The following is an 18,276-nucleotide window of genomic DNA, read 5'->3' on the forward strand; positions in this document are numbered from 1 at the left end:
GAAAAACTGAAAATGCAGTAAGATATCATCTTTTACCTATACAATTGGCAAAAATCCAAAATTTAAAAAAATATTACTTTGTTGAGGCTGGGAGTAAAAAGGCACTTTCATATATTGCCAATGGGAGTACTCAGCAATACAACCCCTGTCGAGATCTATTTGGTAAAATTTCTCAAAGTTTAAGATGCATGTAATCCTTTGACCAACAATTTTACTTCTGAGAATTTATCCTGCAAAAAATCTGCACATCTATGAAATGATTTATGTACAAGGTTGTTCACTGGAGCATTGTTTGAAATGACAAAAAGTGTTTATAAATAGTAACTGGTAGAATAAACTATGATACATTTACATAATGGAATACTGTGCAACTGAATAAAAGATTAATGTAGCTCTCTATGTACTGATATGAAAAGATCTCCAAGATATACTGAAGAATGCAAGATTGAGAACTGCATTGAAAATGCATTGAAATATGTGAGATGGCTAATTCAAGAATAATCTCACATAAAAGTGAAAATGAAAGTGTCCTAGTTATGACAAAAAGGTTCCTTTGCTCCCCCATTTTTTAGTTACTGGTGTAGCCAATATTTGGGCAAATGTGGCCAGTGTTCAGCATCCCTAGGACTCTATCACCTTGAATCATAAAATGCTCTAGGTTCTTCCCTCCCTAACTCTGTAGCTTTCTTATGATATTATTAGACACCTGCTCCTTTCTAAATCCAATAAAGTTAGTAAAAATTTAAAATGCCATAAAATGTTTCAACCGTGAACTTGTTGGGACAAATCCCATCTAAAAGCCTGGTGTGATTCCCAATATATTCTAATTTCCATGTGTTGAGTGGAGAAGATCTGGTAATCCACTTGTTACTATAAAAGAAGAAGAAAGCACATTCGTCTAGGAGTTTATAGTTTGAGATTATTGAAAATAATGAGTGTAATATATTCATCTGACAATATTTATCAAGATTCTAAAATGCTCAGGTGATGTCTGAGCACTGAAAGTAGCCATGAGGTTATTAACATGAGACAGAATATAGCATTAGGCTGATGATGTATGCTGAATACTTTGGAAGCGAATATAATCAGTGCATTATAATTAATAATAAATTTAATAGCAGCAGCCTAATTTTTTGTCAAATAAGCAACACATTCATTCACTAGTCAGAAATTATAACAGTAGTCCAACAACCCATTTCCCCAAAGACTTCCTCATATTTGTAATCAGACTGCTATTTGGAAGAATCCAGAGATCACAGAAAAAAGCAGGGGTTACACTCCTAAGTTTGATTTCCTATTTCCTTTGGGCCATTAATTATTTTGGTGAACGGGTAACCACTGGGTTATCCATTCTGGGTCAAAATGTCTTCTTCTGTGTTCTGTTATTTATTTCAGGCAATTATTTTAAAACAATGAGGTAGGTAGGTAGAGAGTATTGATTGATTCTTCATTAGTAAAACATCCAGTACATTCTGTGTATTTTGCTAACATTAAAGGTACAAAGATAAAAGATACAGTGCAGGCATGCATACTAAGTCACGTCAGTCATGTCCAACTCTTTGTGACCCTATGGACTGTAGCCCACCAGGCTCCTCTGTCCATGGGATTCTCCAGGCAAGAATACTGGAGTGGGTTGCCATTTCCTCCTCCAGGGGATCTTCCTGACCCAGGGATCGAACCCATGCTTCCGGCAGCTCCTGCATTGCAGGTAGATTCTTTACCGCTGAGCCACCAGGGAAGCTCAAAGAATACAGCGTGTGTGTGCATAGTCGCTCAGTCAGGTCCGACTCTTTGCAACCTTTTGGACTTTAGCCCACTGGGATCATCAGTCCATGGGATTCTTCAGGCAAGACTACTGGAGCTGGTTGCCATTTCCTTCTCCAAAGGATACAGTACTTGTCCTCAAATATTTTGGTCTATTGTTGAGAATGTAAAATAAATATACAAATAATTATGACATGGGGTGATGCCTGCTATAAATGAGTTAAGTACAAATCACCATGGGAAAACAAGAGTTATGGGACACTGACTTTTAGTGAGGTGGGGTGGAACAGGACACAGGCAGAGGCAACAGAAAAAAAATTACAGAAAAAGGCAGAATATAGTCTATGCAGGGGAAGGCAGGTGGCTCCAGATAGAGCTCTGGGTAGTATTTGGGAATAGCAGGAAATGAAGCTTCAGGGGTGGGTAGAGCTCACCCAGGTTGTGATGGAAGTACCACTTTAGATAAGATGATCAGGGAAGGCTGAGACCTGAATGAAGAGAGTCAGCCATGCAAAGCTCAGCAAGAAGAGCATTCCCTGCTGAGAACTGTACTTAGTGTGCAGATAAGTCTATTCCAAGGAGTGGTTAGAGGGCTAGGGGCTCTGATTCCTGGTTGTCAGAGATGAGCAGAACTATTCCAAATACTATTCCCCTGACTTTTATCTAATCTCGTTTGTTGTCTCTGGAACCATGGCTCTTTCCCATCAATGAATTCATTCAGTCCCTGCAATCAACTCTGATTAGTGTTGTTTAACATCAATCTTTTCTACTTTTTTCAAAGAAAGATACCAATCAGTTCTGCACACCCCTGCTTGTTAAAAGCAGCACCTCTCCTGCTGACTTACCATTCTCTTAATCAAAAGGGCAAGAGTAAGCAGTTGGGATTCACTTTTCTTTTTTTTTCTTTCAAAGTACACAAATGTCAACTTCCTCAAGGATGTTTGGCATAGCAGAGTTCAGTCATGTAACGTACAAAGTCAACTTGATCAAAAGGTTGCAGGCTGCCCACTGCTAAAATGGAGGGAGAAAAGGAAACTGAGGATTTCTCTGAAGTGTGAATGAGTGCAGAGGCCACTGTCCCATGTGTATTTACACTGAGGACATGCTGAGCTGACAATGGAGCTCAGGAAATGTATACCTCTACAGTTTTATTGTTATCTTCAGCTAAGGATTTTCTCTTTAGCTTTGTAGCAACCCCAAGTCATGGACATGTATAGGTATTTAAAAAATTATTTTGACTACCAGTCTCCTGATGTTTAGCTGAAGAGTATAACCATCCTTGCCCCCATGAACTTGAAAGTGTCAGCATGGAGAACAGGCACCAGGTTGTTCATTCATTCACTCATACCTTCTCTTACTCTTTTAACAAATCAGTATTCATCATGTGGCTGTCAGTATGACAAACCCTTGTCAACAGTTCCCATGGAAGACACTTCTGTCAGAAGCAGAAAATAAATTTTCCAAAGAGTTTATTATTTTAGATTAAACCATAACTCGATTTCAGAAATAGGTAACAAAATCTGTAAATAATACTTAGGGATATGTGGTAAACCTGAATACACATTCCCATTAAGCTCAGAAGTCATCATATATGGTCCCCAAACAAAGTTAAAGAAGTTATTTAATGTTTGTAACAATGTAGAGCTGGTATAGTTCACAAACAACATTTTGTGCAAGCTCATCATTGTCATAATGTGAAAAAAAGTGATAAGAAGGGGCAAGGTCACAGAGCTCTGCGTTCCAGCCAGAACTAGAATTTAAGCTCCAAATTCCTAACCTAAGAACTTTTATTTCATTTATTAGGTAGGTCTGAGGGATGGGGAAAAGAGGGATACAAAGTCTTAAAGTCACTGATATGGAGGGAAAAGGAGAGACAAAAGATGCTAAAAAATCACTGGCCTAAAGAAAGGCTTTCCTTTACTCTCTTGAAATGCCTCTCAAATCTTGGGAAGAACATGAGAGAAGTATGTATATAAGATCATCATTCCCGCCTCTTTATATGTTCTGAAAAAAATCTCAGAGCAGTGTTTCCCAAACTTCCTTGATCATAACCATCAACTGGGTTTTTTGCTTCAGATACAAATGCCAAGGTCACTCCACGGAAGTTCCTGATTCTCTAGGTCTGGCTGGGGGGATGGCAGACCCAAACAATGGGTGTATTTCACAGGTGACTCTGATGATTCTTAGGATCAGGGACGTTTGGGGAAACAATGTCCTAGACAAACCTTTGCTACAGCAGCTAGAAAATTCTTCGTTCCTAATGAATTGCCCCATTTCAATGTTTCTGTTGTGCCTTTTAAGCAAGTATAGACTCTCATAGCAAGCCATGAACTTACAAGTTCTTTAACATGACTAGGATACATGTACAGAGTTTTAAGGGCTTTTAGCAACAGTAAAAGGTCAAACAGGGTTCTTACCTAACTCATTCTCACAGAAGCAGCAACCCTAAACTCCCAATTATCAATCCCTAATTTATTTTTGTAAACAAGCCTTTGCTCAGCCAACATACTTTAATAGAATACAGGACTCCTTTTTTTTTTTTTAAATTTTTAGTTCACTGTCTGTCTGTCTGGTTGATCAAATTAATTTCTACGCTGCTGAAGATGATATTCAGAAAAATCAGCCTGCCTTTGCATAGGTATTAAGAATAATAATGAGGAAGGCATATGAAATAAAAATGACTAGGAAAAGAAAGTTCTACATTTGAACTCAGTCCCTTTTCTCCTATTCAGTAAAATATCTGTCATATATCTTTTTGACATATAGAAACAGGCCCTTTTCATATCATCTCTCCTCTTTTTGATAAGACAGTCTATTTCTTTCTAAATTCTCCCTGAGACTAACTCTCCTGTTTTCCTACCTACCTTTTAGAAAGGATACTTCTTGTATCTTTCAGTCAGACTTTTGTTAAATGGATACTGCACAGACCAACTAAAAAACCCCAAATACTCCCATCACTTCTTTTGCAATAATGCCACAATCTTGAGGAAAATTGAATTTTGGGGAAAAGAACGGTCCATGCCCTCGTATAAGCATGAGAGGAGGGGCAGTGACTATAGAGAAGATCTGTTAATTGCTATTGTATTCAAGTTATATTAATAATTGCACAATTTCCTTTATCAAATTAAACTGGTAAACAGGCCTAGATAAAAACACATGTTTGCTCTGATTGTTTTCCTCAGTTCTATACAAAGTAATCACAAATTCAGTTTGCCATCATTAGTATGTTTTCATTTTGGGGGAAAAATATTTTTTTCCTCACAAGGAATATTCATACTGAGATGATGAAGTCCACAGTCAATGATGTATGTAGCTGTGGGGTGTGGCAGCTACTAAGGTAAGCACCTAGTTTAGTAGACTGTTAGAATTAGGAAGCCTGATGCACGGTAATTTTTCCTACTGGGAGGGAGCGTGTCTCCTGAGTGGGGCAGAGGCTGAGAGGCAGCCAGTGGTACAGCCTGCAGCAGGAAATACACTTGACAGGCAGAATCCAGGAGCATCAGACAGCCTCAGAGCAGCAACAGAGACAGTGCCAGGAGACAGCAGAGACGTGTGGGCCCTTGAGGCATGATCGAAAGATGATCGATGGTGGGTGACCATGGTTTTTAAGAGTCCATCCTCAACAACAACAACATTGGGCACCGCAACACTGGCAGTCAACATTTACAAAATCTCTCTAATTATGTCGATGACCAGAGCAAACTGCCCAGGTTAGGCTGGAACAATAGCTAACAAGCTGCCCCTAGCCTCCTCCAGGATTCAAATGATAAAGCCACAGCAATCACCATGGTGGCCGCAGCAGCAAGAGCACGGCTTTGACCTGCAGTTCTTGTCCATCAAAGAGCTGTGACCTGTCTGCTCCCACTGACAGGCAGATAAATACAGAGATCTGTTGGCAAGTACATATTTATGTGTAGCTACAGCTCCTTCATCCAGACCTATGGAGAATGCAAAACAGCTTCCAGTGGTGTAACACATGCACCCACTAATGGGGTGAGACCCATTACTCACAAATGGGTGAAAAGAAGCATCAATATGCAGGTCTTAACCCCAGTTTGTGGGCAGAAACCTGTCATTCCATTGCAGGCCGATAGGTCTCCTATTCAGACAGTCCTTGTTTAATTTTCCAAACACCCTTCCTCTAAATGGTGCCACTCTATGCTGTGCAGAAAGACAGGTCTGACAGGCAGAGCCATCTATTTCACACTCTCTATGCCAACTGCTGGGAAAAATTAGTCTCGGTAAGTACCCGGGATTGACTTGCTGGGGAAGCAAACGAATTTGGCACTTAAGAGGTATTTTCCATATCAAAACTTGGGATGTAAACCTCACAGAGGGCTGTTCCTGTTCAAAATGCATGAAGTCAAGAGAGTCCAAAAATGTCTACTTCAGGGCATACGCTATGCTGAAACCGGAAGATAAACACAAAAGCAAGGCATGGTCTTCTCTAGAAGGAGTTCTGTGTAGGCAAGAAGAGGCAGTCACTTAAAGAGCTATAAGATAAAATGAGGCACTTGTCTTAGGAATGGAACACGCAATGTGTACATATGATTCTTGGTCAATAAAAGTTGAATATAGATGTGATATGCTGGCCAAATTGTTACCCTTCAAGAAATGTCAGAACTGTCCAAAGAAAGGCCAATTGAGTGCATGACTGATAATAATGGCACACAGCAAGAGACAAGTTAATGAGCACCATTTCTTACAACCAAGTACCAGAATACCTTTGGGATCTCTGAGACTGTTTAAGAGTAAGACAAAGCTTGGGATGTTCTTGAAATCCCTGCTAACATATAGTCTCTACTGAGGTTTCCTTTTGATGTTGATCTGGTTTAACTGCAGAAGGAAGGGAGAAAATGTGGGAAAAGGGTTCTACCACTATTTCAGGAGTTAGATAGTGAGAGTTAAGAGCTGTATAGTTAAGAACAGTCCTCCAGAATCTCCCTGAGCAAACTAGCACTCTTTGATATGCAGGATTTCCCACAGAGTCTTGCCTATCAGGAATCATAAGTGTGAACCCAAAGGAGTCTGTGTGTCCCCTGAGTTTATTCCCCAAGGAGTCGAACTTCGAGAGCACGTTACATTGTTCAGGAATATAATATAATTAAGTCCTTACTGAGTAGAGGCTTGAGTAAGCCTGAGGGTCCATTCTCCATACAGATCCTGCCTTATAAGTAGTGATGGACTTCACTAAAATAAAAAAGCAAGGAGGATCCGACTTTTAGGAGACATTTTCCAGTTAAAGTTAAGGTGGGACTACGGTTACAGTTGGTAGGAAAGAGACATGGAGAGTGCTGTTAATGTTTTTAAAAATGTCCCTTTTCTATCTTCATAGTCATCCTGTTTTTTGAGTTTTGGTTGCTCGACATCTGAGTGACTGTAACTGCCTCTCAGTTGGCATCTCTGGCTAGTCTTAACCCCCTCAGTCCACACTGCACATTATAGGCAGGTTAACTCTTAAAATACCGCTTTCATTTATTTTTGCTAGCCTCACCAAAAAGTGTCAGTTATTCAGCAAATCCTATTGAGTTCTCACTGTGTAACAGTCATTGTTCTCATCAGCCATATAACATACATTTTAGACTCTACCTGCCTTTTTAAATTCATGTCCTAAAAATCTTCAGCAACATGGATCTCATTTCTGATTTCCTTACTTCCTGTACACATTGACTTCATTCCCATTGCTGCGCCTTCTTTCAGGTTAAAATTTTTTTCTTCTTTCTCCCTATTTCTTTGTTATCTGATATTACATCACTGCATTCCATCTTCCCTTCTCTCCAGAGCACCCTTAAATTTTTCATCCTTCAGTGCCCAGCTTTTACAGCTACAGCTTAAGTTCTCCCTCCACTATCAAGCCTTCCACATACCATTAGAAGCCACTCTGATGGGAATTCTCACAGCACTCACTGCCTTTCTTCACTGCTCATTTTGGTGCATAATAACAGGCTAGTGATTCCTACCTAATTAGCTTTAGGATCTAATTACTAATCTCTGCAATAATATTATACAGACTAGAAGCTTCTTGTAAGCAGGTATGGTTCTGATGATGGTGACACTTGTAATTATTGTGAGATATATTAATTAAGTTTAGCATCATACTTGCTTCTAAATTTAAATTGTACCTCTTCTTTTAAAAACATTTTCTCTCCTCTTTATGAATCCTGTCCAAAAAAAGGTAACAAAAAGAGGAACACAAATACATTAAAATGTAATGGCAAGTGATATTTACCAATTGCAACACTGTTGGATTTTGCTGTTAGTTTCTCTCCTTTTGACATGTGATATTTACTATCCTACATACTCTATACTAATGCCAATATTGCCTAATTAAATTTCACATTAATTAAGTTTTGGATGGTGTTGTTAGCATCAGCCTAGGGGTAGAGCAGGTATAGGGCAAGTGAGACCAGGTTCAGGATATCAGATCTCTGATATTCATCAAGGGGCTAAGATAAGGACATTGTGGTGGCATATAACGAATGGTTCAACACATGGTCTGCCAAGGTGGATGAATGCTGTTTCTTACAGACAGGGCTGGATATCAGGTTTCAATTATGATTGAAGTAAGCATGTTTTTCTCAAAATATAATCAATATAGAAAAGGATACGTGAATATATGACATGAAGAGCAAAATCAAGGTTAGAACCAAGGGTATCAGATTAAAATACAAATGTATAATACATCTTGTAAGATTAAAAGTTCAAATTTCAAATGGGAGGAAGGTACAGGCAGAGGCATAATGAAAACAGTTCTGAGGATACTGTCTGTGGATCCACAAAGGAAAAATGAGTCAGATAGGAGGGTAAGTCTACTGTAGTGACTGGATATCAATATTGAGAGTTTTAAATTAGGCAAGAGGAGAAAAATAGCTAGCAGAGTCTTGACTGGAAGACAGAACAGTAACTAGGGTTAGTGAATGTAGTGGCCTCGGTGGACAATGAGCTTAACATTTAGAACAATAGGTAGCCAGGACTAGGACCTAAGTGAAGAGAGTGAAAATAAAAGAACATTCATTCCTTCACTTTTTCATCCCACATTTATTTATGGAGCTGAAACTAAAACCTTGAACCCATTGATAGATTGAGACTAGATCAGACTAGCAGACTTTCTGATTTAGGAAGGACTTAAGTGATGAGATGAGAACTAGAGTGATTAATATGAGTGAGGCCCAGCCACTGATACAGTAAAACTGCATCAAGTATGTGAAATCAGTGTGAAGGCTGAACTTAGTGTCAAACCCACCTCATCCAAAGGATGGGGTTCTTATATGTTCTCTGCTTAGGAAAACATTGAAGTTAACATATAGGTAAAGCTTAAGCCCAAGGTTGAGGTAAACAAGCATTGTTAATTGGATGGGGTGTGTGCAAGTGTCTTTGCCTGTGTGTATTTGGGCATGCACATACATGTGTAGGTATTTCCCTGACATGTATTAACTGAGATTCTATAGCATAGGAATAAGTGATGAAGAGCAGGATGATAATGATAATTATAATAGCAGCTAATTTTTGTTTATTGAGTACTTACTGTATATACCAGTAAAACATATAAATATTTTACATTTATGAGATCATTTACTTTGCATAATAATTTTAGGATGAAGGTATCATTCTCATCTCCATTTTATGTACTAAAGGTACTAAAGAAACTAAGGCACAAGAATGAAATAGCATTCCTAGGATCACACAGCTAGTGACCCAGAGACCAGAGAGTGACCCAGACCCAGAGAGTCTGCCCTCTTAATCACTTTGCTATGCTGCCTAAATCCAGAACAATAGGAGAGTTGTGCTTCCTCATGATGCAGCTTATCTATGTCTACATAATCTCTCCTTTTTTATTCCCATAGACATAGATGATTTGAGGATACTCTTACTAAGAACAGTAGCACTTCTCAGAAATGTGACAATGACATATTATGTTGTTCAGGAATATAATGAAAATATTGTGGTAACAGATGAGAGAGATTCAGCTCTTATAGACTTTAATTTTTAATTATACTATGTAGCCAACAAAGAAATATTGTGGTGAAGCAGTAGAACAATAGTCAGGCTAATATGGAAAGTAAAACTTTAGTCTCTGCCACTAACTCTGGGTCCCACTATCTACCTCCCCATCCTCCATTCCTTTTCAGGGTGATATAAGGGTTTATAAGATGACTGAAAAACACATTTGCCTTATGAGGAGTTGTAAATTCTTTTACTATTGTGGTTTTCTGAATCATGATAATCCTTTGGGAATTTGCCTTTAAGGCAGTATGTAGATGGATGACTCCCAAGTCCAGGAAAGAGAGTGACCAAATAAAATGTTAGCCATCATGACTGATAAGTTCAAACTCCAGTGTCTAATTTTGTAGTGGCATCTCTGGACAGAGTTGATAGTTAACATGGGGGCACAAACATTTTCATTAAAAACCGTAGAGATACATAACTTTGAATCTTCCCTTGTTGGTCTCCTTGATCAATCCCAAAGCATCGTCTAATAAACATGATGACAATTTGCAATTTTATTTAAATTTCTTTAGTATATAAACATTCAAGTCAATTAATTTGGCTTCCAATTTTCAGCTCGACTATATCTCAGGACAGAATGGCCTCCTTAAATGTCTAGGGAATCATTTAGATGTGGGACATTGTATCATCTGTACCTTACTGGGTACTACTGTAACTCTCCAGTACTATTTTCACAAGCATGGGTCAAGGCAAAGAGAGGAAAGAATGGGGCAAATACTTACAAGCTGTAATCCCTGATGTACAGGTAGGTCTAAAGGGCCCTACTTTTCTAGCCTCAACATGCTGGAAGACTCTGACCTTAAACAGAATAGAAAATGTCTTCAAGTTGGAAAACCAAAACACCTGTATTCTGAACTTGTTGGGGAGTTTCTGGCCCTTTTTAATATTTGACTTTCAATGAATAATACAACTGCTTTTAGCCCTTAGCTCACACCAGTTGCAAAGGTGACAGATACCTGTCATATTTTAGGACAGCTTATCACCTTAGCCTCTGGAGTGATAGAGTATTTATAGACACAAAGATAGAAACATAAAACACATATGTATAGGCAGGAGTCCCTTGGAGGTGGCGATTAGGACTAGGCAGTAATTTTAGCTTGAAGTTCCTATGACTTAAATAGCCACTTGAGCTCTGCTCTCACAGTTTACGATGTCAATAGAACCCCTAAATGAAATTACAGCCTTCTGATACGCAGCAGGATATCCTTTCTTTGCCATGCAATATACACGGCCAGGAGAAATTGCTCTGTACATGGAGTTTCACTAAGGCAGAATTTATCATAAGGCTGCTCTGCTAAAATATCATTAGACTGTTATTCACTGGATAACACATCTAATGACTCGGGGTGCACTTGATAGCCATGTTTCAGTGAACACATACACATGCCCTGATGTGAACTGGGCACTCCAGTGCTTCAAAGCACTATCGATTTCAATTCTACCATAATTTACACCTGGCTTGTTTTGCCAATAGCTTGAACCCATGCTAACACTGGAACATACACATACAAGTGTTAGAGAAATCAGAAATGAACTGTGTTGCAAAATGCATGCAGCAGACTTTCCAGGATTCTACCTTTATCATCTCCCTTAATGCTACTTAAATATCCTATACTATTTTCTCTGTTAAGTTTGTACGTTTCTTCTGTTAGCACTGTCCATTGTTGATAGTGATAGTAATCTCATATTTTTACAAACTGGGTACTTCCAGGGAAGGAACTGGGTGCTAGTCATCCTGGTTCCTTCAACATCTAGCACAGCACCTGGAGCATAATAGTTGCTCATAATAATTTTCTTTAAGTCTCTTCTTCCTTTCTCTGTTCCATAAATGTGGTTTACTCCAGGGGTTTGTGCTCTTTTGCTTTCTACCAATACATTTTCCTTGAGAAAGGTCCATTCTTTAATTTTAACTATGAGGCTGAGGCTGAGGCTTCAGGTGACTGCCAAACTTATGTCTATTCCTGACCTATCTCCCACTTTCCTGACTAAATCCAACAGCCTACCAGGCATCAGTTTGGATGTTTCCCCAACATCTCAAAATGAACACATTCAAAGACAAATTTATCCCCTTCCTCCAGCCTACAAGATCCATTCCTCCTCATAGCTATCTTGCTTAGTTGTAGAAGGCAGAAACTTGGGAGTAATCCAAAATTCCTTTCTCTTGATGCCCAGCCCAAAGGTCATTAAGGTGTGTCCATTCTGCCTCTTATCTCTCGAACGTTTCTCTTCCTTTCTAATTTCCATAGTTATTGTCCTAGTTCAGAGCTTCGTTGTGTTCTGTCTTAACAATTTTAGTTGCCTCCTAACTTATTTTTCTGTCTTTCTTCTCCCATTCCTCCAATCCATCCTCCACCCTGCTGCTTGGGTGATCTTCTATAACACAGTTTGATCATTAACCTTCTCTACTTAAAACTTTTAAATGGCTCCCCACATACCCTAGGATGAAGTTAAAAGTCTTTGCATGGCAATCAAGACCCAACAGGATTGTTCCCTTCCTACATCCATAGCATCATTTCTCCACACTCCTTTACTAAACGTTAGTGATACTAGTCCCCAACTCTGCTATGCTATTTCCTACTGAAGTGTCTTTGCCCCTGCTGGTCCTCTTACTGAATGTCCTTCCTCCCTCTGACCATCTAGGAAAATCCTTTAAGGCCTAAAAGGGATTTATTAGCTCTTTCATGAAGCTTTTCCTAACTCTACTGCAAAGTATATTCAGGTAAACTTTCGCTATTTTGTGCCTTCAAGGTTCCTTGAGCATCCTTCAGTTATGATTCTTAGCGCATGGCATTATCCCAGCTTGTTTCCCTATCTGTCTCTCCACCAGTGAACAACTTGAGGTCATGTCTTTTCATCTTTGTATTGTCAATGCAAGACCAGAACTTTCACAACAGCATATAAAGGCCTATGTGCTCAGGCCCACACTGCCTCTCCTGTCACATCTACCACCCTGCTGCATGCCCACTCTCATCCTGCTACAAAGACTGCCTTGTTACCACTCAAACTTGCCTGACACAGTCCTGTCCAGGGCCTTTGCACTTAGTAGTTGCGGATCAGAAATTCCTTTGCCTAGATATCAACAAAACTTGCTTCTTCACCTTTCTCAAATGTTGTCCCCTTAGGGAGGCATTCTGTTTCCATTATTTTAAAATTGCAACCTTAGCCCTCACACAACCATACTCTCTTAGTCTCTCTCTCTCTTATTTCACTTTTCTCCATAGCACTTACCAGTATCTAATATACTTTATATTTTACATATGTACCTGTTCGCCATCTTTCTCCCTTGCCTAAAATTCAAGTATTTTGAGAATAGAGACTTCTGTTGGTTATGTCTACTGTAGTATCCCCAGCCCTTGGAAAAGCCCTAGGTTCAGAGTATGTGCTCCTTAATAAATACTTATTAATAAATGAATCAATCTTTAACTGCTAGAACAACACCTGACACAGAATATGGTTCAAAAGTGTTTCTTGCATTAATAAGTAAATGAGTGAATGAATGAATGTTAAATCTATGTTTAATGAATGTAATGAAGAGACAGTCTTTGTAATCTGATCCTCATAACAATGCTGGTAAATAAGTCAAATGGGTACTATTATCCTCATTAGATGAATGAAGTAGATGAATAAGGTTAGGAGCCTAAGCTAAGGCAATGTGGGTAGCTGAAGCTTTGCTACTCTTTTTCAATTCACTGTTAAAAGGAAGAGACATTTTTTTTGCACTCTGTTCATGATGTATGTCTAACATTTATTACACTATTTTGGTTCCTTTTGACTAGGAAGGCAATTAACAGGAGATGCAAGGTGCTAACACTTTTTATTACAATCTGTGTCTTTCCTTATTAGGTACTTTTCATAAAAACAGATCCTTTTCTTTCATTTTCAAAAGTGGATTAGGCACTCATACAATTTTGCCCCTCAGAGTTGTTTGTACATGACTACCCAAGAGGGCATCATGCTACAAATCCTGCCAGAATGAACTGGAAGGTGAATGTGGCATTTGTAGGTTGAAAATGAACAGGTTGTTTGGTGCCAAGTTTGAGCTAATGGAGATGTCCTCTATGTGTTAACACCCAAAGGAGAACATATTCAACAACAAAACATTTCAGTTTTTGGCATGTCTATGGAGAGTTAACTTTCCATTGTTCAAGGGTTAATTATCCATTATGTGAATCATTTCTCTTTCTCCCTCTGGCTGCTTACATCTAGGAATTCAGTTTACTAGAGGATAAATAGGAAAAATAAAAAGAGAGGGAAATAAAACCAGTACATTTCATTTATATATATTAGAAGCTCTAGAAAAGAATTCAATGTAGGAGACAGAATTAGATGTAGCTTAGTGATTGCTAAGTTGATTGGCCATTGATGACAGATATAATTAAATTTCACAAGATATTTTGGATTCTTTTAATTATTGTTTATTAGGGTCAGTTTGTTGTATATGAAGTTAGTCTCTGGATGTTATTCATGTCAGCAGGGTACCATTTAGGGTGCTGGAATGGTTCCCTCTCCTCCGATGTGTCCAGAGCATCAAATGTACCTTAGTATGCTCCAGCTTACTGATTGAAGAAGCACCTAGAGACCCCACCAATTTCTTTACGTATTCATGAGAAACAATTGCACTTGGCTATTTTCAGTTATTATTTGCTTAAGACAAGGCATTTAATTAGTACTTGTTAAGATAGTGGAAATGATTGGGCAGTCTGTCCTCTTGACCCTTTCTTTACTGTGTTGTCTGCCCCAACCCTCTCCTGTCTAGTTCATGCATAGCTAGTCCTCATACCTTTCCACATCTGAGGTCAACCTGAGCTCCTCAGATGTTGAGATTGAGGAGAGGAAGAACCACTGACTGACTATAAGCAAATACTGACAAACTGGAGAAGCTTTTGGTCAATATGATACTTTACAGGTGAGTCTGGTACTTTCAGACTGCAGGAGCAGACCAACCTAGGTATTTGGTACCCTCATGAGTCCCGGGAAATGAATGGAACTACTGCATGCTCAAGACTGCACACCCATCAGGAATCACTTGGATTGTGGAGATTAAAAAAGCTATCCTGGCGAATGATGCTGTCAGCTAGTTGGAAGATCTAATATGGCAGTTTAAGGGATTCAGATATAGAAGAATTTATTGATTTGTTTTCTGGACATATTTCTTCCTTATGATAAGCAATATGTACTCAATGTCAATACGCTGCTGTATAGATATCATCCATCCATTCATTCATCATTCATTTATCACCTATTCATTGATCCTCCACTCAGACTGAGGCAATTAAACATTGGTTGGAAGGCAGATAAATAAACATAAAATGTAGCACCTGCCCTCTAACCACTTCTAGTTTCATACCTATAAAAAACTTCAATACAAAGCAGTGTATGATGTGTCAAATGAAAGCTACAGATTTTTAAAATGCAATTAATGTCAGAAGGGAAAGTTCACTTTTAATCTAGGTTTTTACAGAAAGCTTCAAAGAAAAAAGTGTGACTTCACAAGGATATGTCTTGGCTGGGTTTTTTGAAAAGGTATCTTGGAAATTATAGTTGCTGATGTTGATATGTAAATACAGCATCAAAGTATTTAATGTACAACTAAATCGCTGAGAAACTAGAATAAACTGGGTCATTTGGATATAAATTCATTCTTACAAAATAAAGTGAATCATTAAATATACTATGAATTTTCAGATAATTAAAAGCAACTTAATTTCTTTCTACTTAATTTTAAACTACTTTATACATATAGCAATTAATATTTTGAAGTTGTACATAAATAGAATTTAGGCTCATAATTTAACATGTATGTTTGATGAAGGGTAATTACCAGTCTTATCAGATAACCAAATCTTATCTTTTGCAGATACTGTTCATAAATATTTGTGTAAAATTTCCATGTTGTCAGTGTGATAGAACATCAACTACATTTAACTTATGGTTAATTTGTAAAACGTTTGATTGAGTTCAGAGGCAAGTGAACCTAGCTAGGATTTGGTTATATTTTTAATAGTTGAATATAGGTATGTTGCCTGGAGGAGGAAATGGCAATCCACTCCAGTATTCATGTCTGGAGAATCCCATGGACAGAGGAACTGGCAGACTACAGTCCACGGGGTCGCAAAGAGTTGGACACAACTTAGCTACTGAGCGTGAGCTCAGTATATATCATTTATATATCACTCTTTAAAAAATTTTAACACTATTTTTCCTTTAAGCTTCTTTCTTCAGAAAAACAGAGAACTAATGGAAAATCCCTCAGAAATATTCCACATACATGTAGTATAACTAACATGGCCTAACTGAAATAAGTGAGTTTTTCATTAAATACCATCAAACTCTGAGCATACTGGTCCTAATAAAACTCTGGGACTGCTTCCTATCACAATGACAGCTCAGGAATTTGATGTGCTTCACAAACTATAGGAACCATGAAAGTAAGCTGACTCTGCGTTCTAGAGGTCACTGACAGAGCCTGATGAGGTTGTAGCAGGGGTCAGTGTCTGTAGGGAACCTGGGAATATATAAGCATGAGGTGGTAAGGAATCCTCCTGCCAATGCAGGAGAGCTGCAGGAGACACAGGTTCAATACTTGGGTTGCGAAGATCCCCCCCTGGAGGAGGAAATGGCAATCCACTCCAGTATTCTTGCCTGAAAAAGCCAATGGACAGAGGAGCTTGGTGGGCTATGGTCCTCGGGGTTGCAAGAGTCGGACATGACTGAGCATGCATGAGTTCTATGGTTAAGAATCTGAATCACCCAGAGTAGCAAACAAAATTCCAAAAGTAAGTATTGATGTGATATGCTGGGTGATTGCACCAGCTTGGGCAGGAGTCCACACAACAGGCACACACAATACACATCTGGTTAAATGTAAAATCAACTAGTGCTAAAGTATTTCCAACTTTGAGGGAGAATCTACTGGCAGTGTGTTAATAGCAAGGAAAACTAAAACAATAAAATAGCATCTCTTTCCAAATATTTAAGAACATCGAGTGAGTGCCCCTTAGGCTGGGTTGTGGTTCTTGGAAGTTTTAGCCTATGAGAACCATATTGGGGACATCAAAGACTCCTCCCTGCCTCCAAAGAGCAATTCACTTCAGATGCTGCCACACAGTCAAATGCTTTTATGGCCACCATGTTTTTTTGGTTTTTATTTTTTCCACTCTTAATATTTTGGAACACACTGGATTCTTAAAATTGGAAAGAAAACAAGAAAACACAGTGAGATCAAATACCTCTGAAAAAGCAACTAAGTAGGGACCTGATGGTAAAAGATAAATACACGTTCCAACTGAAACTCCACTTCCAGGGAGAGTGTGAATTATTAACAAGGACATGGAAGGCAAGTGTTGGCACCAGAAGCTGGTCTGTGGACTCCTCTGCTAGTCTCATATTACACGCATGCTACCATCCCCATCTCATTCGTTCGACAACTTCAGAGCACACTCAATCAGAGGCTCTTATATTGAGGACGATACTATATTTGGGTTTAATATTGTGAGGACAGTCATCTAGTTTTCCTGTGTCACGATGAAAAATTTCCCTGGAACCAAGAACGGATCCCCCTTGCATTCTTCTGTTCAATCCCATGAATGCAGAAGAATAAAGACAAGGGTATGACAAATAATATTTTCCAAAGGTTGGGTGGGGGAAGTTTCCCAAACGTTTAAAAACAGCCAGTTCTTAGCAAAGTGATCTTCAGAAGAACAGTATTAAACAATAATCTTGTTCCACACAGCCACTTTTACTCCTTGCTTAACTGGGTACGTTACGTATTCTGAGCATAATGTAAATGTGCAGAGGAGAGATGCACGAAAAGCTGGTAGAGAGAAACTCCAAACAGATCCTGAATTCCACTTTCACTTCCCCCTCCTATAACCCCATCTGCTACCTCCCAGCCGCACTCACTCACCTATCTTTCTCCTCCCACCAGCATGTTTGCTAGGCATGTCAAGGCTGACATCCATCGGTGGCAGCATGAAACCTAAGACTGCAGACTCCCCCTGAGCGCAGACTCAAGGCTCAGCCATTGTCCATAGAGTGCTCTCAGCTGTACACAGTAAAATCTTCATCAGGCCGTTGGATTGTTTGGTAGCTTTTAAAAAAAAATTCCATTTTTTTTCCTTTTAAAAAACACTCGTTATTTTCTGACTGCCTCAGAGACACCAAGAATAGAATCCTTGACACATCAAATTCTGGAACCTCACCACTCACCAGGACTGTGGTTCCTGATCCAAGGAGTGTCGCCTGAGAATCAGCACAGACTCCCGAGGCTGTCCAGGCCTGGCTGCTAAGCTCCCTGCTTTGATTAGTTCGTCGAGTTCACGGTGTTCCAGAGTGCTGAAGCACAGAAATTAGGGAGGGGAGGTGGAAGGAAAATCACTGGAGCCTCTTACGATCTAACTTCCACTAACTGAGAGGAAATGTCTTATAAATAAACAACAGCAAGAGAAACAAAAAAAAAAAAAAACCCATCCCGTCCTGCCAGAGGAATGTACATTATTGTCTCCC

The 18,276-nt window shown here is 39.0% G+C and overlaps 1 protein-coding gene across 36 annotated transcripts in view; it reads right to left on the reverse strand.

Annotated features, from left to right (window-relative positions):
* Positions 1 to 18,276, reverse strand: part of ZBTB20 (zinc finger and BTB domain containing 20) — an 846,256-nt gene that overhangs the window by 276,003 nt on the left and 551,977 nt on the right. For 2 of the 36 annotated variants that reach the window (XM_043474949.1, XM_043474921.1), the window contains exon 2: positions 17,980 to 18,105. The exons of 33 other annotated variants lie outside the window; for them this stretch is intronic. The gene's annotated coding sequence lies outside the window, so the exon portion shown is untranslated. Of the gene's footprint in view, positions 1 to 17,677; positions 18,106 to 18,276 lie in introns of all 36 variants that reach the window. One more of the 36 variants, XM_043474920.1, reaches the window with a different exon arrangement.

This window comes from Cervus canadensis, chromosome 7 (assembly GCF_019320065.1).
Source record: "Cervus canadensis isolate Bull #8, Minnesota chromosome 7, ASM1932006v1, whole genome shotgun sequence".
In the NCBI taxonomy this organism is placed as follows: domain Eukaryota; kingdom Metazoa; phylum Chordata; class Mammalia; order Artiodactyla; family Cervidae; genus Cervus; species Cervus canadensis.